The 21540-nt window shown below is 45.9% G+C and overlaps 1 protein-coding gene across 2 annotated transcripts in view; it reads right to left on the reverse strand.

The window, feature by feature from the left end:
- Window positions 1–17268, reverse strand: part of LOC119232047 (phosphoinositide 3-kinase regulatory subunit 5) — a 137477-nt gene extending 120209 nt beyond the window's left edge. Inside the window, exon 1 of one of the 2 annotated variants that reach the window (XM_037493932.2) lies at window positions 11414–11544. The gene's annotated coding sequence lies outside the window, so the exon portion shown is untranslated. Of the gene's footprint in view, window positions 1–11413; window positions 11545–17149 lie in introns of those variants that run through there. The other variant, XM_037493967.2, reaches the window with a different exon arrangement.
- Window positions 17269–21540: the final 4272 nt, after the last annotated feature.

The raw sequence follows: 21540 nt of genomic DNA on the forward strand, positions 1-21540 counted from the left end.
CCTAAGCATTTCTCTGCCCAAGTTCTCATTGACATCCTGATGGCCAGGGTACTTAGAAAGGGCACCACCCTCCCTGCTGGCCCTTCCAGGATAGGGACTCAGGAGTTCTCTGTACAGAAAACTGACAAGCTCACTTCATCCACTGAGGCTGGCCATCATTCAGGCCTGCAGAGGCCCCACTTAGCCCTACTAGCACCCCCAACCCACCCAGAGGCAGGTTATGGCTGGGAGTCCTGGATGGAAGGAAGGCAGACAGAAATGCCTCAGCCTCCGTTTGCCTTTGGTCTTATTTCTATTTGTTGCTGTCTGCATGGGCAGATCCAATCCTTATTAGACAAACACACACACACACTTTTTTCTAAACCATGTGTGTTAGCTATAGGTTGTGGACATCATAACAAGCAGGTCCTAAATATTAGATTGAACCATAATAAAATTAACAGACATCAGCAAGTTCATACAGTCTACCTAACACTTCAGTGAACACCCTTCCAGCACAAGGACACTCTTAGCCTGACAATATCACTATCACACCCACAAATGAACAGTAATCACGAAACACCAATATCTATGCCCCAGGGAACATGCTCCTGTAGAACAGTTGCTCTGTGCCTGGCTACCCACCATCTGTCCAAGGGGGACCTCATTTGTACAGGGGGTGGTAATGGGAGAAGGGAAGCCACTGGCCCCAAACTCCCTACTCTGGTGGTTTATTCTGGAGGCTGCAAACAGACATCTGGAAACGCACCAAAGCCGAGTGATAACACAAAATGAGAATTCTTCACGGGGGAAAAAGAAGGTACCTTATGAGACTGTATTGGACAAAGATGAATACAATGTCTCCCACCCCACAGCCTCTTCTACAAGGCAGCTTTGCCACTCCCCCATTGAGAGGTGAAAACTAGCTCCCCTCCCCTTATACCTAGGTGGACTTGTGACTGCTTCAACCACCAGAGGACAGTGGAGGTGAAGCTGTGTGGTTTCCCAAGTTAGATCAGTAAGGCATGTGGCTACTGTCTCATTTGCTAGCACACTTGCACTTGGAGCTCTGAGTTGTCACATAAGAAATTTAGCTATGCAGCTGGAGGCTGCCATAGTGTGAGCAAGCCCAGGTCAAATGCAGAAGCCCCTTTAGGCACTCCAGTTCCAGTCCCCAGTGGCTCAAGTCTTTCCAGTTGAGGACAAGACATCATTGACCAACCCACTGTGACCTGCCCCAAATGCTGGCCCACTGAATTGATGAACATGCTAAACTGGCTGTGGTTTTCTACAATCATTATGTTGGGTTGTTTGTTAGACAGCAATAGTATATAGAAGATGCATTATCTCGTGCAGACCCCACATGCCAACAGAGACCAGAAGTCACTGAATTGTGTGTTCAAAACAGCCCAGGTAGGACAGTTAGAAATAAATTTGATCAGAGATGGATGTCACCCACCGGGTAGTTAAGATAATTGCAGCAATTCAGAGTAAAAGGGGCCTTATAGGTTGTCCAACCTAAGTTCATTTACTCAAATAAAAATCTCCTTATCCAGTGAATATGACCTCAGTCTCCTAAAAATGGAGCTACCACATGACCCAGCAATTCCACTACTAGGTATCTACCCAAAGGAAAACAAAAACATTGATTCAAAAGAGCACCTGTACCACTATGTTTATTGCAGTATTATTTACAATAGGTAAAACCTTGAAACAACCCAAATGCCCAAAAATAGATGACTAGATCAAGAAGATGTGGCATATATACACCATGGAATATTATTCAGCAACCAAAAAAGATAAACTCATGCCATTTGCAGAAATGTGGATGGAACTAGAAGGAATTATGCTCAGTGAAATAAGCCAGATGGAAAAAAGAAAATATAGGATGGTTTCACTTATAACAGGAATATAGGGGAACCAAATAAGACATCAGTGTAAAAAAAATAACAGTACAAAACACAACAAAGCAAAAATGGACAATTATAAATCAGAGACATCCTGCAGGGGAGGAGGAAGGAGAGGGTTCAGGGGTGGGAGGGAGGAACACAGGGGACTGAGGTGATGGTGCACGGGTGCACTGGTGAAGAAAACTGTATGAGGACTACACCTGAGGGAGTGGGGGGAAGAATTATTGTTTAACAATGATGTAAAAGTGATTTTTTAAATTAATATAAAAAATAAAAAACTCTGAAGATTAAAAATAAATAGATAAATAGATAGAAAAATAAATAAAAAGAACGGTTGTCCTCCTGCAAAATATGGATCAAAGGTGGTTTATTTCATCAAAAGCAAACGTGCATTCAGGATCTATCATCTGAGGAATTTGCTAGGCACTGAGGGCCCAGGAATCTCCAGGCGTTCATGGTCAGAAGGGAAGACAAGCCTCTGAGCAGGCATATGCAATGGGGTAGAGCAGTAACAGACAAAAATACAAAAGAGACAGACAACCCAACAGAAAAAAAGGCAAAAGATTTGACTATTCCCTCTACATAAGGGGATCTCCAAACGGCCAATAAACACAACAAGGTGCTCAATTTCATTAGTCATAGAGAGTGCAAATTAAAACCACAATTCAATGCCACAAGTACTAGAATGGCTAAAATAAAAAGCTAGAAAACACTGTGAGATAGTGAAGCAACCTGAACCCTCACAGCTGCAGATGGGGATGTAAACAGATATGACCAATTTCCAAAGGGAAAGCTGTTCAGCAATGCCTATGAGTGCGTACCCCAAGCAGGCACCGTAACAGAGCAAGTCCACTCCTAGGTGTGTACTCAAAGGACACCTACCTGGACCCTCACAGCAGCATCATTCAAAATAACCTTCAAACTAGACCCTACCCAATGGGTTAGCTGGCCCCGTGGGGGTGAATATAAAACAAGAGCAATAGAAACTTGGAGGAGGGAAAAGGTCAATTAACCAAGCCTCCCCAAGAGGGTAACTCCTGAGATAAGTCTTCAAGACAGAGAAGCTGCCCTGCGAATTCAGACAAGGTAGTGGGAAAATGGACAGAGCAAGAGATGTAGAACAGCATAGTTTCTTTAGGGAAGAGCCACCAAAGGATAGAGTCTGATATGGATCATACTGGAAGATGAAGCTGCCTGGGCTGGGTGACAGTGTAAATGGCCTTATATGCCAAACTAACTGCTTAAGGATCTACTGCAGGGCCATGTGGAGCCATTGCCAAAGTGGATGACAAATCGTCTTGGGATAAGACCACAACAGCAAGAAGAAAGGAGCAGACATGCTGGTGGGGAAGGAGGGTTAGAGATAGAGGGCTTGAAGTTAGTCTGGAGCTGGCTGCTTAAAATGAGTTGAGGATTGAATGTGAGGATAAATTCATCTCAGTCATAAAGAAACCCAAAGTTGTGAAAGGGAACTGCTACTGATAACCTTTTGAAGAATCAGAGAAAATGAAAGATGAACAAAGAGACATAAGGAAAGAGAAGAACTCTAGAAAAAGTTGTCCCAGTTTGGATAAACATTAGAAAGGCAGACTATTAGAAACTCCAGTGTCTGAGCACACCGGTCACCTAGCAATATTTTCTTTTCTTTTTTTAAAGATTTATTTTATTTATACAAGAACCAGGGTACAGAGCAGATGCGTGGGAGGGTGAGAGGATTCACCAGAGACAGCAGGGAACAGAATAGGCAGACTGACGAAATACACTGCTGATAACCTAGCAATATTTTCTATACATCATGAAGAATCAGTTCATGAACACTTGGGAAATGTACCAAGGACCACTAGCGTTTAGAATGGATCCACTCACAAGTAATACAAGAAAATACCACAAAAACAGCTTTTAAAATAGAATTTAAGAAAATTCTTCTGTAGTCTCAACACAATGCAGAAAAATGTAAATTGAATGAATACGCTGATGGCTGGATTCACCATATGCTTAATAACTTCACCAAAAGGAGTGAAAGGAGTGAGGTCGCTTCAGGAATAAGGGCATCTGCCCTAGAATGCCAGACAACTCTACTTTTAGTCCTTGAGAGTTTACCAGTTTTTAAATTGTGGTAAAATTCATCACTTCAAGAATCATTAAATACATTCACATTCATTTTGGTATGCAATAATCCCCACCATCTGCCTGCAGAACTTCTTCAGCTTCCCAACTGACATCCCACATCCATCAAACACCAATTCCCAATTCCCCTTTTCCCCTAGTCCTTAGTAACCACCATTCTACTTTCTGTCTCCATGAGTTTGACTATTCTAGAGATCTCATATAATTATTTGTCCTTTTGTGACTGATTTAGCATTTGTAGCCTGTGGCAGGATTTCCTTTCTTTTAAAGGCTAAATAATCACATTTTATTTACTCATTCATCTGTAGACAGACATTTATTTGGGCTGACTCCACCATTTGGCACAGTCTTTCATTTTTAATATCAATTTTTAATAAGGCCTGGAAGGCACGCTTACTATACAAGTGAAGGAATGAAGAATATGTATATATGACAGTGAAGATTCAGAAAAATCTCAAGCTGGTAAAGGTCAAATGTGGATGAGACTCATTACTGTCCTTCCATATCCATTCTCCCTTCTTCTATAGTAATACAATTTTTAGAAATTGTAGATTACATTTTCCAGATTCTCTTGCAGCTAAATATGACAATATGATGATATTCTGTCGAATATAATATCAGTGTGCATTAATGACTGCAATTTCTAAACACTGTTTTAAATGGAAGAGGTACACCTCTTTCAGCCTCCTCTTAGCTGGCATGCAGATGTGATGGCAATTATTAGAGAAGCCATTATGGGCCATGAGAATAAAGACATGTTGAGGAACATGGAGCAACAAGCTAGAAGGAGTGTAGGTTCCTAATCTATGAAACTATCATGTCAAGTCTGATTCACTTATTCTTAGACCTGTACATGACAGAGTAATAAACCTCTTTCTTGCTTAAGCCACTACTATTTTGGATCTCTCCGCTATAACAGAGAAGCCTAATATTTCAGTCAAGACTAGTCATCTAAGAAGCAAGACAACACTTTTGTTGTCTGTTAATGTGTCATTTAGATATAACTGGTGGGATTTCCCCCAAATTTGTGGAGTATGTTTGATGACCTGACCTTAAATAGAGACCTTGTGGTATATCCAAAATTCCCTTGTAAGGGGACATCTCACAAAAGCTGAAGTCAGAAGGAGTGTACATTCTCCACATGATACATCAGCAAGGATTGAGTTATTTAAAGGTCAGACATTCTTTTTTTTTTTAAAGATTTATTTATCTATGCATACAAGAACTGGGGCACAGGCCAGAGGTGTGGGGGGTGAGAGGACTCACCAGAGATAGAGTGGGAAACAGAACAGGCCGACTGAGTGAAACACTGAGGGGAGCAGCAGGCGACTCAGGAGAGGTCTGCTGCACCATGTGGGTAGCTCCCTGGCCGGAGATCGAATACATGCTGCCATGGCTGTGGATTGCTTCATAGGTTGTATCTTAACCCCTGCACCATCAGGGAGGCCCAAAGGTCAGACATTCTTCAGAGAAAAATGGGTTGGCCAGCTAGTACTAAAGCAATTCAAGTTGAGAGGGTACTGTTTTGGTATATGAAGTAGAGATTATCGCTTACTGGGCAACAAGAAGGTACCTTGAGATGAAAGTTGGGCATTACAAAACTTTTCTTTCTTAAACAAGATCAAATAACTCAGTGAAAAATAGTGTTGCCAAGGAAACGCTAAGGAGACAATAGAAATATTACTGGTTATTTGATGAAAAGGCAGAGGATTTTTAGGGCAGTGAAAATACTATCTAGTATGATAATAGCAAACATGAGGCATTATACATTTGTCCAAATCCATACAATGTACACCCAGAATAAACTCTAAAGTAAACTATGGACTTTGGTTGATTAGAATGTGTTCATAATTGGTTAATTATTATATGTTCATTATTGGTTAAATGATGTTAATGGGGGAGGCTGTTGCATCAGAGTCATGCCTGATGTTTTTCTCCCCTTGCACTTAACAGCAAACTTTACAAAATCGGGCCTCCTCAATGGCACAAGGGGTTAAGACACAATCTATGAAGCTATCCACAGCCTCTGCAGCACGAGTTCAATCCCCAGCCAGGGAGGTACCCACAAGGTGCAGCAGACCTCTCCTGACTCGCCTGCTGCTCCCCTCAGCAGTGTGTTTCACTCAGTCTGCCTGTTCTGTTCCCCACTCTGTCTCTGGTGAATCCTTTCACCCCCCACACCTCTGGCCTGTACCCAGTTCTTGTATGCATAAATAAATAAATAAATAAATCTTTAAAAAACAACAACAACAAAAATAAAACTAATACCATGACACAGTGGCCTGCCAGCTAGTATGCTGATGTCACAGGAATCCTTTGGGACTCTGTTCTACAGCTGGGCAGCTCATGTTCTGCCTCCTTTCTCTGCTGGGTTCAGAGAAAGAATCACAAGAAAACTACCTCAGGTTGTTGGAAGTCAGGTGGTGAAGGCAAGACTCAATTTTGGATCACCCACCCATGGACTGCCCCTTCACTGGGGCCTGGGGCCAAGAGTGTCTGAGGCAATTTCCCACATCTTTGCAGATGCTTGTATAGGGGCCCAGAGATAGCAAGGGACATAAGCTGTGTTCTTCTGGGTGCTGTGGCAGTAATTTCAGGCAAGTGGGTGGGTGCCTCAGGGCGGCCATTCCCCTTTGAGGAGGCAGGTAGGTCAGTCTCAGCCTCCGTGGCTCATTTCACAGGTGCATGTGGAGAGGGATCACTCTCCATCTTGGATGAACTCAGAATCAGAATGGTTTCTTCCCCTGGGAGTCCTTTACACTGCTCTTTCCTTCCCCTAGAAAGCCTCCTTTATCTACGAAGTTTAACTCCCCTTCAAGAAAAGTGAAAGTGGGCCTCCCTGGTGGCGCAGCAGTTGAGCGCTGGGTTGTGAAGCTGCCTGCAGCCTCTGCGGCGCCGGTTCGATCCCCAGCTGCTCCCCGGCCACCGGAGGAGGGTCCCGCATGGCGCGCAGACCTCTCCTGCCGCCCGCTGCTCCCCTCAGCAGTGTACTTCAGTCCCTCTGCCTGCTCTGCTCCCCGCTCTGGCTCTGGTGAATTCTCTCACCGTCCCGCGCTTCTGACTGTACCCAGTGCATGTATAAACAAACAAACAAACAAATAAATAAATAAAACATGCCTCTATAAAAAATAAATAAAAATAAATTTAAAAAAAAAAAAAAAAGAAAAGTGAAAGAAAAAAGACTTGTCCTTGACCCATACACCCGCTTAGTAGTAACAGAAAGTAATTTCTTTGTGCTCTAAAGGGTTCCATGTTCAACTAATGGGGTCACATTTGTGAAAAACATTTTGCAAGCTGCGAAAGACAATATGCAAATTAATAATTATTGGTAGCAATACTTTATTTTCTCCCCATTTAAAAGCTGAATTCTATATCTCCCTGATCTCTTCCAGAGTCAATATGGCCTGGTGCCCCCTGGGGATGCCTGAAGAATCCCGGGAAATCCTCTCAGCATTTCTTTGCCCCACTCACCCGCCCCAAAAGCACAGCTCTGGGTTGCCCCACAGCCAGCAGGGTAGGCGGGACAGGAAGCCCCTCTGCCTTGTAAACACCATGTTGCAAGCAGACACTTCCCCAGGCTCTGTTAATGCAGCTCTGAGGGTGGCTCTGGGGGTGGTTCCCCAGGGCTTCCCCTGCTCTCAGACTTCACCAACTTCTTGTCTTAAATAGGACTAACCTGGAGGATAGGAACATAATTCCCAAGGGGTGGGTCTCAGCAGAAGCAGTTTCTCAGGGGTTCTTGGGGCCTGAAGAAACCCAGAGGAGACCTCCTTACTAGAGGCCAAAGACAGATATTCACAGGCCAGTGAGATGCACCCCACCCTGCCAGGATGCAGTTCCTGGGGAACTAACCTCACAAAGATCTCAGATAGAGGTAGCCCCATCTATCAGTTTGTCAGTCATAGAAGTGTGAGGCCCAGGCCTCCACTATGTTGGCCACTCAACCAGGTAAACACTAACCAACACCACCAAACGCTGTGCCTGTGAGGTGCTGGTGAGTCAGAAAGGCAGGGGGGTTTCCCCATCAGGAGGGGAATGAAAGAGACAAGAACATGGTTACGTTTTGGGGGAACTGAGGCAGTCTCGCTGGAGGAGAGGGTGAGGATTCATGGAGAAGACCAAGGACTATGGACTTTCCCTCTGCTAGAGCAACAGCAGAGTCTTCAGAACATGGTGACAAAGAAGTCTCCATAAGAAGAATCTCCTCATGAAGCAAGGAACAGTCTGTAGCCTGGAAGGCGCATGAGCAGGCATACGGTCACAAAAGCTGAATTGGGAGGAGAGAGAATGATGAGGAAGTGAAAGAAGCAAGAACCTGGTGGAAAGGAAGCAGTGGAGAACAGGAAGATGGAGTGAGCTTTCAGCAATGACTCCAATGTTTCAAGACCAGGAGTTTATTTTCACCAGAGACAAAAAATGCGGAAGTCCACAGAGGAAGCCTATTTGGTGGATTAAGAGTTGGGCCCTAAACATGTGCTGAAGTTGAAAATAACCATGGAAGACTAGGAATCGAGAGTTTGCGTGAGAGAGACAAGCCTATGGCCCGCACAGGAATGCAGGGAGGTACGTGTAATAAGAGGAAACAGGTGAGCGTGTTGGCATCAAAGGCCATAGAATGTTCCAAGAGAGATGCAGATTGGAAAGAAGCTGTTGGAATTTGCCAGTATGAAGCAACCAAGGACCTCAGAGGAAGCCGTCTGGTAGAGGAGCCTGGGTAGAGGGGGGCAAGGTGCCACTGAGGAATGGAGAATCTGTTGTCCCTGGAGTCCTGCAGAGTTGGGTGCCATGAGGGTAGGGGCAGGTCCCGCCTCTGCTCAGCTCCTCAGAGCAGCTCCTATACTTCGACTCTTGGAGAGCTGACTTTGAAAATTCATAGGATGTCAGAATAATGGAGTCTGTTTAATCCAGGAAGGAAAGGCTCTGAGAGGTGAGCCAAAGAGCAGGGGATAGTTAGGGTTAGCAACCACGTCTCCTATTCCCATCCAATAGTCTAAACACCACACCGCCGCCCCTCTGTTCTCTAAAGGAAGCCAAAGAAAGCTCTGAGCTTTTAGTTTTCTCAGAATGAAACTCTCAAGATGTCAGTACAAAAGTGAATGTAAAGTACAAAGGCCTATGACACATTGACTTAAAAACCCCAATAACAAAAGGCCATTGATTCCCAGATCAACCTGGAGGTGGGATAAGTTGGCCCTGAGAGTTTACCTGGAATTGCCACTCAGGAAATTAATTCTGAAGTGGGTCTCAATTTATTTATTTCAGCAGGAGCCAAGAATAAGGGCACTGCCCACCATCACCCCAAGCCCATGGGCTCCAGCACAGAATGTGGGTGAGGCTCCAGGGTCTCTCACCATGGATGGCTGAGGTTTTTTAATCACCAAGTGCCCTTGCTCTGCAGGAACAGACTGTGAAGCAGGACTGTGGGATTTGTGAGGGAACTGGCCAGCTTTGGGATCTGTTTATTCAAGACCACTGAAATTCTTAAATTCACATTATGTTCACAGAACAACCAATTTTCATACAACCAGTCAGACATGACCACTTAGCAGAGAGACTTACAAATGGAGCCATATGAGCCTCCATTCTCATGACTACATTTCTACATCTGACATGTTTTTTCCTTGAATACTTCCTCTGACGGGGAACTCACTACCACAATTCCATTGTTGATCAGCTCTGAATTTCTCCAAGATCGTCCCTGTAGCAGACTGAAGTTTACTTCCTTACAGTGTCCTTCATTGGCCCCTTTTCCCTTCTGGAGGATGTGCCCCATCCTGGAGGTGCAAGCCTTCATCTCTTCCAAAGGTGGCTACCTGTCAAACATCTAAAGATAGCTATTACTTCTTCTTTGTGTTTTCTTCTCAGAGGAAAATATCACCACTTCTTTACAAATGCTCAGACCTCAAACTCAGTGACATGTTTGCAGAGACCTCCTGGTTCTAGGAAGACAACTTGGGATAGGAAAGAATGATGTGGGGGGCTGAAAGGTGACTTCCTAGAGGATACAGAAAAATCAGGGTTTCTTAACCCTGCAAGGCGTCATCACCAGCTTGGTTAGCTCTCTGGATATAAAGTGGTTTATCAACTGCCCTACTAAATGTAGCACCTGTAGTGGAACTGCACTCCGAAGGGATCTAACCACCTCAATGTAGAAATGGGCCTGCCTGGTAGCTTATGGGCACATAAAGTAAGGACTTAGGGGAACTGGAGGCTGACAATTGGATGCTAAGGGCCTCCCCTGGTGGCGCAGCGGTTGAGCCCTGGGTTGCGAGGCTGCCTGCAGCCTCTGCAGCGCCAATTCGATCCCAGGCCACCAGCGAGGGTCCCACCAAAACAAAAAAAAAGTAAAAACAAAAAAGTTCTGTAAATAGTTCTGATAGTTATCAAAACAATCATATGTGGTTCCAGGAATCAAAAATAAAAACCTAAAATTTAGTTGCTAATCATCTATTCAGACTACTCACAATTGGATGCTAAGAACCAAAGATGGCTCAGGTGTTTGCCAGCTTGGGAGCTCTAAGGTGATAGGAGTGTGAATGTGAGGATGAGGAAGAGAGAAGAGGTGAAGAAGTCTTGGGAAGAACCCCCACCCCCCACCCCTGGCAGCAGAAGATCTAAAGACCAGAGCCATTCTCTCAACTTTCCAGGAACAGATCATCCCCCTGGTCCATGCCTTGTCCCAGGATGCCAGAGAAGATGAGATGCTTCTAAAATCACTGCAAAGCCAGCGCATCAAAAATCTAGCAACAGCTGTACCGAAAAGGAAAATAGAGGCAGATCTTACTTATGACTAAAGATGCAAAAATCTTAAAGGCAATCACAGCAAATCAAATCTGACTGCATTAAAAGAACCTTGACCAAATGAACTTTATTCTGGAAGTACAAGGAGAGATCAAAATAAAGAAGTTAATGACACAACAGGCCACACATGTCTCTCTCAAGGTGAAACAATACAAGAATCTCCAGGCAGATGCTTAAGGAAGTATTTAACAAACTTAACTTCCATTCATGCTTTCAGATATCCCTAGAAATGAGGAATGGAAGAAAACTGCCTTCACACATGGCACTTGACTTCAAGGCACCCGGCTCTAAAGAACTGTGACCACATTAGAGACACATACTCATGCCAGTCCCGGGAAGGCGGGAAACTGTGAATACCTGTGGCTGAAACACCCCAGCAGCGGCTGCCTCTGTTTCCTCGACTGTCTCTATTCACGTGATCATGTGAATAGCCACAAACACATTTTTTCTGTCACTCATTCCAGCCTTAAATCTAGTTCTCCAGTTGTAGGGCGGAGCAGAGAGCTTTATAAGGACTCCACCAGCAAAATCATGCTCTCTAATTGCCTTGGAAATGGGCTGAATTCAAGACTCACTGAGAAATCCAGAAAGCTTACTCGTGGCAAAGGCTTGGTGAACAGTCAAGGGCTCACTCGTAGCATACAAGTTGCTCCAATGTCTCACCAGTGAATCACCAGGGGCTCCTCTGTAGTCTGCAGGTTTCTATTATCATCATCATCAGCCCCTGTTTGCCTCCGACAACAGTTTACTCCTGTGTGGAGCTATGCTGGGGGTGAGTCAAAAAAAAGTCCTGTTTTAGAGAACAGTTATTAACTGGGGTTTCTGGGTAGATTGTGAGGGTCTGAGAAGATCCTGGAGGTTTATGCAAAACTGTGGAAGGAAGAGGGAGAGAAACTGTGTGCGTGGCTGTGATGTGCATTTGCTTTTGCGGGGGCAGGTTACTGGAGGAGATGATCTATCGCTTTTATCAGTTTTTCAAAGAAGCCCATTATCTATAGAGAGTTTGAAACTCTGCTTTAACAGCTGGAGGGGTAGATGTGGTCTATTTAGCGCACAAATGAGGAGGTGGCTGCTTAGCTAGGCTCTGGAAGTGGCTGTGTGATTTGCCTGACAAGAGTAGAAACCACCAAGCCATTCAGGAACAGATGCTCAGACCTGAAACCCAGTGACATATCTGCAGGGACCTCATGGTTCTGGGAAGAACAACGTGGGATGAGAAAGAAGATGTGGGAGCTGAGGAAGTGACTTCTAAGATAATACAAAAAAGCCAAGGTTTCTTAACATTGTAAGAACAGATGTTTCCCGGTGGAACAGAAGGAAGGCCCAGCACACAACACTGTGGATGGGGATCCCTTTGCTGTGAATGGAGAGAAGGGCTAAAATGATACTGCAAATGCAGAAGACTCCTGTGAAGAGGTGGTGGCAATGAAACATGTTCTCTGGTGATGAGCAGTGAACAGGAAAAGGAAGGTGCCCTGTAGTAGTATCTATGACCCAGGGTGGTGAAGCTAGACCTTGGAGTAGGGGGGAGTGGCAAGGAAGGAGGACATGGGATATAGGATGTGAGCCCCTGGTCCATGCCAAACATTGGGCCAGGTACTTGCCAGGGCTTTTCTCACCTGATTCTCACAAGACAGGGAGCCCAGTGCCCCAGAAAGTTGTTGACAACAATACCTGAGAGGATGCACCCAAGGAACACTTAAAATGAATTTGCAAAATATCAGGTGTTATTATTATTAGCAATACTATTTTATTCTATTTTGATCTCTCAAGTCTCAACTTGAATCTAGCTTCTTTAGGGAAGTTTTTCCTTAACCCCCAGAGTATACAGAACTTCCTTTACATCATCTCACAGTATCCCACAATTCTCGTGATTGTAATTAAGTAATATGTGGGTCTACTGTCTTTCACATGAGATTAATTTCCACAAGAGCAAGAACATTATTTGTCTTGTTCACAATCCCCAGAGCCCAGCATATGCCTGACACACAGAAGGTGCTTCATACTGAAGTGCTGAGCCAATGAATGAAATGTTGGAGGCGAGCAAGGGGCCCCAGGAAGCTTCTAGTGCCACAGATCCATGTGGATGGGGAAATGGACACCAGAGAGGTACAAGGTTGTACCCCAGGTCACAAGGCTAGAAGAAGAGGCAGAAACAAGGTTCCCTGACTCCATAGGAGGTAGAAACCTGGAAGCCACCCGCAGACCTCACACTCCAGCCCTGCCCCCCACCCTCACCTCAACAAGGAAACCACACAAGCTCATTTGCCTAGGTCAGCAGCAAGAAAACTCTGCAGGACATGAAAATGAAAAGCACACCACTCCCTCTTGACCACACCCTCCTCACCCCCCCACCCAGTCCTACATTCAGCTTCCACTATTGGTGTGTGTGGACTTGCTGTCTATGATCCTGGGGAATTTCATGGTGACAGCTTAACAGCCACGCTGAGCATCAGGTGGCTCTGGTGAACAAGCCATCAAGCCCTACTCCACTGAAGATGGTCAGTACCTGGTAGGAGGGCATAAAAGGCAGGTGAGGACAGAAGGATGGGGCTCAGTGCTGTGGAGTGAGGAGAGGGTTTCAAGAAGACTTCTAAGATGGTGAGATTTGAGTGGGTATCCAAGGATGGATTCATGGCCTGCCAGGCTGTTAGGGGAAGTAGGGGGAAAAGTAAGGAGAAGGAACAGTAAAGATACAGGCACAGAGGCTTCCTCAAGCTTCAGAAGATGAAGGAGGCCCTGAACTGGGTGATGGGAGGCCTTACTAGTCATGCCAGGGGTCTGGGCCATGTCTGAAGGGAAGCTCTGAGAGTTTACAGTTGAAAAGTGATTTGCTCAGATTTGTTGCCTTACTTCATGTGGTGGTAGGAGAGAAGATGAATTGGGAATGGAGGGAGGCTGGAGGCAGGAGAACAAGCACAAAAGCCCAAAGCCTAGGACTCCAGTAGACTCAAAAAGGACACAGTGTCTGCCCTGTGTTGCCAGCCACCCACTTTTTCCCATTCAGTAGCTTCCACCTTCCTATTGGGGCCACTCTGCCACAGCTATATCTCACGTATCTGGAAGTCACTTAATTCATAGCCCCAACTCTCCAAACCTTAGCTGCAGGCCTAGAAGTAAACAGAAAAGACCAAGAAAAGTCACAGTTCAAGTTCCAAAAGTCATGCCCTATAGGAGACACACATCACACCTAGAGGACACATAGGCTACCACTTGGCTTGGTCATTTCTGGTCAAAACCCAACACCAGAGTCAGCCCAGCTCTGACACTTCCTAACCCTGTGGCTCTGGCTCTAAGCCTGTGTATGCATGAAATGGGGACAATGGTTGTGGCTACCTGAGAGTGCGGATATGAAGATTAAAGGACATGAAGTTCTTAGCCCAGTACCCAACACCATGAAATTGTAGCTGAAGAGGAAAGGGTAAGAAGAAAGACAAAAGAGAAAGGATAGAAAATGCTTCCTGAGCAGAACCAAGGTACTGAGAATGGCAGGTAGAATTATTTGATATTTTTAAGACAGTATTAAATCACATGCAAGTGCTATATTTCTAAAGGCAAACACATTTTATAAAGGTTTCCTTTAGAGCTGGATACAATGAAAAGTTTTGGTGTTAGAAAACAGGGCTCCTGGAAAAGTTAATGCTTGCAAATGCACTTACGGGGATGACATGTTCTGTGTGTAAGTATAAAGCATCCCCTCAAATCTGTAAAACATATATTGCATTTAACAGGATCTACCATCAAATGTAAGATGCACCATTATTTTGCATGCCATCAAGAAAGAAACACTGGGGCCTCCCTGGTGGCGCAAGGGGTTAAGATGCAGCTCTATGAAGCCACTGCAGCACGAGTTGGATCCCTCTCCTGACTCGCCTGTTGCTCCCCTCAGCAGTGTATATCAGTCAATCCGCCTGTCCTGTTCCCCACTCTGTCTCTGGTGAGTCCTCTGACACCCCCACACTTCTGGCCTGTACCCCAGTTCTTGTGTACATAAATGAAAGGAAGGAAGGAAGGAAGGAAGGAAGGAAGGAAGGAAGGAAGGAAGGAAGGAAGGAAGGAAGGAAGGAAGGAAGCCAGCCAGCCAGCCAGCCAGCCAGCCATCTGTTATAATAGTAAGATGCTAGATGGTAAGATGCATCTTGGTTTTAGAATTATTAAAATGTGAAAATATGTGCATCTTCAAATTATCCTAATAGGTAATATGTGTTTGCTATCATTGTCTCATTTTCCCCTTGGTCTGTCCTTTGTCTCCCCCATCTGTGCCAGAAGCTCAAAAATGAAAATTAACATCTCTCTCTTGAGCTGCTGGTAATGATTCTACCTTGGCCCTCCAGAAGCTTCCTCTCTTAACAAGTTGATCCAGGATTTCATTCCACCTGCAGTTAAGCCAAACAAATCTTCTGGTTCAAAGGTATCCTATAGGGCTAGCTAGCACAACCCTTTGGGGTGAGCCTCTGTGAATGAAGGTCAAGTCTACACAGCTGAGTCCTTAGGGGCCTAGGCTAGGCACCTAAGTCTAGGGCCCCAATGTGTTTACCTTTAGAAATACAGCACTTGCATATGATTTAATACTTTCTTTTAAATATCAAATAATTCTACACTAGGCTGCCCAGGCACACATGCTACCAGTTCTTCTCAGTCAGCAGGACCTGTGATCAATGACTAAATTGGAGCTATGGAACCACCTCCATCAGCCAGCCTCCTTCACAGCCTCCATGGTAGAAGAACTGATAAGGAGCTGTAAAGCCTCCTCCTCATTAGGGCTCCACTAAGCCCAAATCCACCCTATTATTCTTGAAAGTAACAAAAAGAGATGTATGGGCTGGGGAGGAAATGGTCTGCTTCCATTGTGGCTGGCGGAGAAAATATAATTAATCATCCCCCACCTAAGCTGGACACAAGGGAATAGTTTTTAAAACCCTAATGAAGTACAGCACCCAAAGACCCCAAACTTTTCTGTCCCCATAGTCCTGGTTACTTATGCTTCAAAAGGCAGGAGAGGGTATCCTGAAGCAGAAAAAGTGTGACCATGCCAAACTTTCTTTTTTGTCTTCATACCATGTGGCCATGCTGAGGAAGCAGGCAAGCCCTTGGCGCCCACTCTGCACAGGCCCAGGGAGCAGCTCCTATGTGTAGTGACCTCATCATACTTTCTTGATTTAATTTTCCCATGTCCTGTGCAGATGCTATCAGGGCCCATTTTATAGATGGAAAAGCAGGCTAAGAGAGGAGTGGTAAGGTATTCCAGGTAACACAGCTGGGTCTGGCTGGAACTCAGGTCTTTCTACATCACATGTGGTTCCCAAGCAATGGCTCCAATGTCATCACTTAAAGAGCTTAAGCAAATTTTAGAAAAGTCCAGATTGCAGATGCCACCTCTGAAAAACTGTGCTGTAAGTCTGGGGCCTGGAGAATGTATGGTTGTAACAAGCTCAGGGATCCAGTGCCTCACCCACCAGGTGGTTCAAGCCTGGGATGAAGGAAGGTGCAAATGGGAAGATATAGGACCCAGGTAGGGTGGATGAGAAGAACAACCCAGAAGGGGCCTTTCAGGCAGAACTGGCCTACTTTTAGACCTCATTTTGCTTAAACCCACCCCTCCTCTCAGCACTAGAGGCTTGTTAACTCACTTGATACCACATCCTGCTGCTTTCATCTCACCTTCCTTTTATCTCCCAACATTCTCCCTCCTACTGACCTAAACTTCTTGCTTATTTACCCCATCTCTGGGATGAGCCGACAGGCACATGCAAATATATGCACATGCAAACGCCTATACACACACACACACACACACACACACACACACACACACAGAGTCAGGCAGGTATGCCCAAGGTGTAAACACGGGTCCTCTGACAGCCCCAAGCATGCGGTTCTCTAGAGCTGCCACTGTCTGCAAGCCCAGGTTCCCTAGCAAGGGGTCCGCTAGGCCTCCCAGGTTCTCTCGTCAAAAGGACTCCTGTTGCCAGGCTCACTAAGAGAGTTCCTAGGCGGAGAGGGGCAGACTCCTTTACCCGACGACCCGCCTCTAACCGGCCACCCGCAGACCGCACGGAGGCGTCCAGCAGTGACGACCTACATAAGATAAGGAAGACGACCGGACTCGGGCGCCCGCCCCTTTTGTCTCCGGGATTATAGGGAACACAGCTTCGCGGACCCCGCGCCGAGCCGGTGAGCCCTAAGCACAGGGCGGGGTGACAGTGGGATGTGCACAACCATCCCGCGGCAGCCGCTGCGACCATCCCGCTGCTCCCCGACGGTCCTCAGCCCGCTCCGGCTCTGCCCCCGCGCGAGCCCTGGACGACCGTCCCCGAGGCCACGCCACCCACCTGCAGTCCCCGCCGGGTGCCGAGCCCCCCTCCAGCGGTGACTCCTTGCGACTCGGGGTACTGTCGGGACCGGAGCGCCAGGGCTGGAGCAGCGCGGCGAATCCCAGTATCTTTCCCCGGGCTGCGCTGGGACCAGGCGCTGGGGGCGGGGCCACGCCGCGGGGCCGCCTTGGGGGCGGGCCTGCCTTCGCGCCACCTGGTGGGCGGGCCTGGAGCCGGCCCCGCCCCGGCCTCGCCGGGCCACGCGGCCGCCCGCTGGGCGTCGGCGCAGCGGCCCTCGGGCCCGAGCGGGGCTGCTCTTGGAAGGGCAGCGCCTGGTGGGTGGGCGACCATGGGCGCAGGGACACTAGCGCCCAGCGTCAGCGACTCCTCTGAAGTGAAGTGCGGTTCGCCTTGGGGGGCGGAAGCGCGGCTTTGGCACCGGAGCAGGGGTGGGCGGAGCTGGGGTGAGGCGTGGGGTGGGGGCTTCGGGGAAGGAGGAGAAAGGGGAAGCTCGACGAGCCGCTTCCTTCTCGTACTGCGACCCAGCGCCCCACTTCCTCCTCTTACTTCTATTTTCTTCGGGTACATGCGCTTAACCTTTAAAAGGCCTGCATCCCTGCTGTGCAGATGGGGCCTTGACACCACCACCCCCCCCCCACACACACACACACACGCTTCTTCAGAAACTCTTCCTAGAGATGCCAACCAATCCCACACTACTCTTGCAGCCTGTGGTTTGACTCTTCCCACCTTCTCTCTCCAGAGCTGGTTGTCCCTTCAGCCAGCTCCTGGGGGCAGGGGTTGGCGGGGGCCTGTCTCCAGTCAAGGCCCAGTTCTTGCCAGCCCCTTGGTCCCCCCACACAACGTGTTACATGCTGTTATACTGAGTTCGAAGAACTTACCACGGAATCCTGGAAGCCACTCTACTGCTCTGTGCCTCAGTTAACTCATTTACAGAATGAGGTTGTTACTATGCAGGCAGCCATGGCAATGGAAAAAGAGCATTTTATTTTGGACTTAAAAGGCAAGTCTGAATTTTCCACTTCCACTATCAAATGATACTCTGTCACAGTTTCTGTTAAAGGCGTTCAAAATCGGCCACAAGGTGGTTCATTATTATTGGTCAAAAGCCACAGCCCTACCTGAGGCTTTGAGAAATGTGAACACCCCTTATTTTCTTTTCCTGACTCCCTAAATACCAAGAAAAACAACTTCCCCAAAGGCTCAGAAACAGAAAGTACCTTTGGGTGAAGGCAGAGAGAGGACTGACTCCAGCCTGTAGTAAGAGATGGAAAGGCCTGCAGAACCCATTTGGTATTTCTCCTACTCTTTACCCACCACCTACCCACACACCACCACTCTACAAATAAGGAACCCCAACCAGGAAGCACTGAAAGAGGACACATTAAGTCATGCAACTTGATAAAAGTAGTCAAGGATTCTGGTTTCCCCAGTCTTTGCTTTTTCCACCCCCCCCCAAAAAAAAAAGAGATTAGAAAAGATGGAGACAAGCCCAGGAGTGACCAGGGCAGGGAGGAAAGGGTAGAACCACCCTGGAATCAGGAATTGAGTAGCAAGAATGACACAGTGTATGCCATATTAGGAGAGCACTTTAAAAGGCAGAGAGAATTACTAGAGAGGTTATGCTATCCTTGACTTCTGTGTCCTTGGTATTCCTAAAACTGAAGCTGGGGTCTGCTGAAGCAGAGTTCCACATTGAAGTTCATCACCAGGAAGCTGGGCATCCCATGAAACCCACTTGGTTACAGCCTGCATCCCCTCAGAGATGGGCACTCTCTGCTCTACCACTAAGTGTCACCCACAGGTTGAACTTGCATATTAGTCCCCTCTCAACTCCCGCCTTTGTCTCTCTCCCAGGAGAGCTGACCACCAACCAAGAGAGCTGATCAGCACCTGACACCTATCGGCCAGAGCTTAGAACTACAGCCACCAGGCACATTTTTGTACCTTCTCCTTTCTGAAAGCAGCTGGTAAGAATCAAAGGTGCCTCTGTCACTCTTTTGGTCCCTGATTATGTACCATTTTGAACAGCTACTCATTAATACAAAGGAATAAATCGGTTATATATATATGGGTGAATTTCACAAATACATTGAGTGCAAGAAACTAAACTCAAAAGGAAGTATTCTTCATAATTTGATTTATATATATGAAGGTCAAGAACCAGAAATTAATCTGTAGCTGTAGGTGTCAGTATGGTGGTCATCTTGGGGGAGGTGAGCAATTAAACTTTCTAGGGTGATAGGTATTTTTCTTTCTTGATCTGGGTAGTAGTTACATGGTATGTACATATGAAAAAGTTACTGAAGGGCCTCCCTGGTGGCGCAGCAGTTGAGTGCTGGGTTGCAAAACAGCCCGCAGCCTCTGCAGCACCGGTTCGATCACCGGCCACAGGGCGAGGGTCCCACATGGCCCACAGACCTCTCCTGCCACCCGCTGCTCCCCTCAGAAGTGTACCTTGTCAGTCTGCCTGCTCTGCTCTCCGCTCTGACTCTGGTGAATTCTCTCACCCTCCTGCGCTTCTGACTGTACCCAGTGCTTGATAAATAAATAAATAAATATTTTTTTTAAAAAAAGAAAAAGTTACTGAAATAGTCACTTAAAAGATGCATATCTGCTCTTTGTAAATTAAATCTCTGTACATAAAACATGTTGGGAAAAAAAGTCTACTTCCATGCTTTCCTTACACTGATCCCTCTGCTTTGAATGTCTCTATATATTCATGACAATTGGCAGAACTGCCACAACTATTGTTACTAGATAAATATGAATTCCCTCTGGAAAATTATGAGCAGAGTAGAATCAGCATGTGAAATACATGAAAACACAAAGGAAATAGACATGCTGGGAAAAAATTCTTTGAAACTAAATTTCCACAATTTTTTAAAAATATTTTTCATACAAGGTTTCAATAATATTTGGGAGGGTGTTGCATTTATAAAGATTGTGTGCTAAGTTGTTTGAGAAATTACAAGCTGAGGTTAGGAAACATTTTTTGGTTTGCTAAATAAATCTCAGTAAAGATAGTGAACAGCAGATTGGGAATTGAAGAAAGCTAAACATGTGAATTAAGGGGCCTTCCTGCTGGCACAAGGGGTTAAGTATCAGCACTAGGAAGCTATCCACAACTACTGCAGCACAAGTTCGATCCCCAGCCAGGGGTGAAACACATGGCACAGCAGACCTCTCTTGTCTTGCCCGCTGCTCCCCTCAGCAGTGTATTTTGGCCAATCCACCTGTTCTGCTCTCTACTCTCATCTGATAAATCCTCTCACCCCACCCCATCCCCCGCACCTCTGGCCTGGACTCCGGTTCTTGTATTCATAAATAAATCTTTAAAAAATATATGTGAATTAAAAGTTTGAGAAGATGGTATCACTCATAGCAGGAATCTAGAAAGCTTAAATAAGGGACCAGGAAAAAGAATAACTATAAGAAAGAAAATTTCAAAATCAACAAACAACTATGAACCAGAGACACTCTATGGGGGGTGAGGGCAGGGAAAGGAGAGATTGGGGTCAAAATAAGGGGGTTGTAATTGTATGGGGAATATAAAAATAAAAATTTAATTTAAAAAATATTTTAAAATATTTGAGAAGATGTCTTAGAATTCAGAGGAGAAAAGATGGAGGATTGACAGAGGGGAAAATGATCTGTGACATTTAACATTAGACATTTGTTTGTGTATAAAAGGAATTCCACAAGGAGGGAGAAGGAGTAAATAAAATCTGTGGTAGAAGTAGATCCTGAACTAAAGAAAAAAATTGCATCTTCTCTGTAAAACCCTAACTTTTCAAGTAAAATATGAATTACCGAAATTTGACCTAAAAAAAGACATGACACCTTGAGGAAGTTTAAGGAAGAAAGAAATTGCTACCTGGTGAGATGTGAGTTGCCTTTCTGAACAAAGGAAATTGGATCACTAAGTCGCCTAGCTCCTGTTTGAACAAAGGAATTGAACCACCAACTGGCTTAAACAGCCCCTGATTAAACAGGGAAATTGAATCTTGGGCCAAGATACCCAAAAGTTCTGTGTGAACAGGTGGATTTATAAGCCTTTCTTTGACATCCTAACTAAATAAATGGACTACCAGATTAACCATAGGTGCCATACTAGGATTACAAGCATCAAATACCAGAAGGGGAAGGCCTCGAGCCCCACAAGTCAGGCTATATAGCCCAACCCAGAACAAACTATGACACTGCTCCCTTCTATCCCGGTGTGAACCCATTAGCCCTTTAAAACTTTTCCCCTTAGCTTCCCTCAGAGAGCCAGATGAAAATTCTCCTTTCTGGCACTAGCTCCCCTCATACATGAGCTTCTAATAAAATGCCTTAACTGCTTTACCCGAAACTCTCTGGTGAATTTTTTCTCCTAGAGGGTCTCT

This window comes from Talpa occidentalis, unplaced genomic scaffold, assembly GCF_014898055.3.
Source record: "Talpa occidentalis isolate TD23 unplaced genomic scaffold, MPIMG_talOcc4v2.1 talOcc4.7, whole genome shotgun sequence".
NCBI lineage: Eukaryota > Metazoa > Chordata > Mammalia > Eulipotyphla > Talpidae > Talpa > Talpa occidentalis.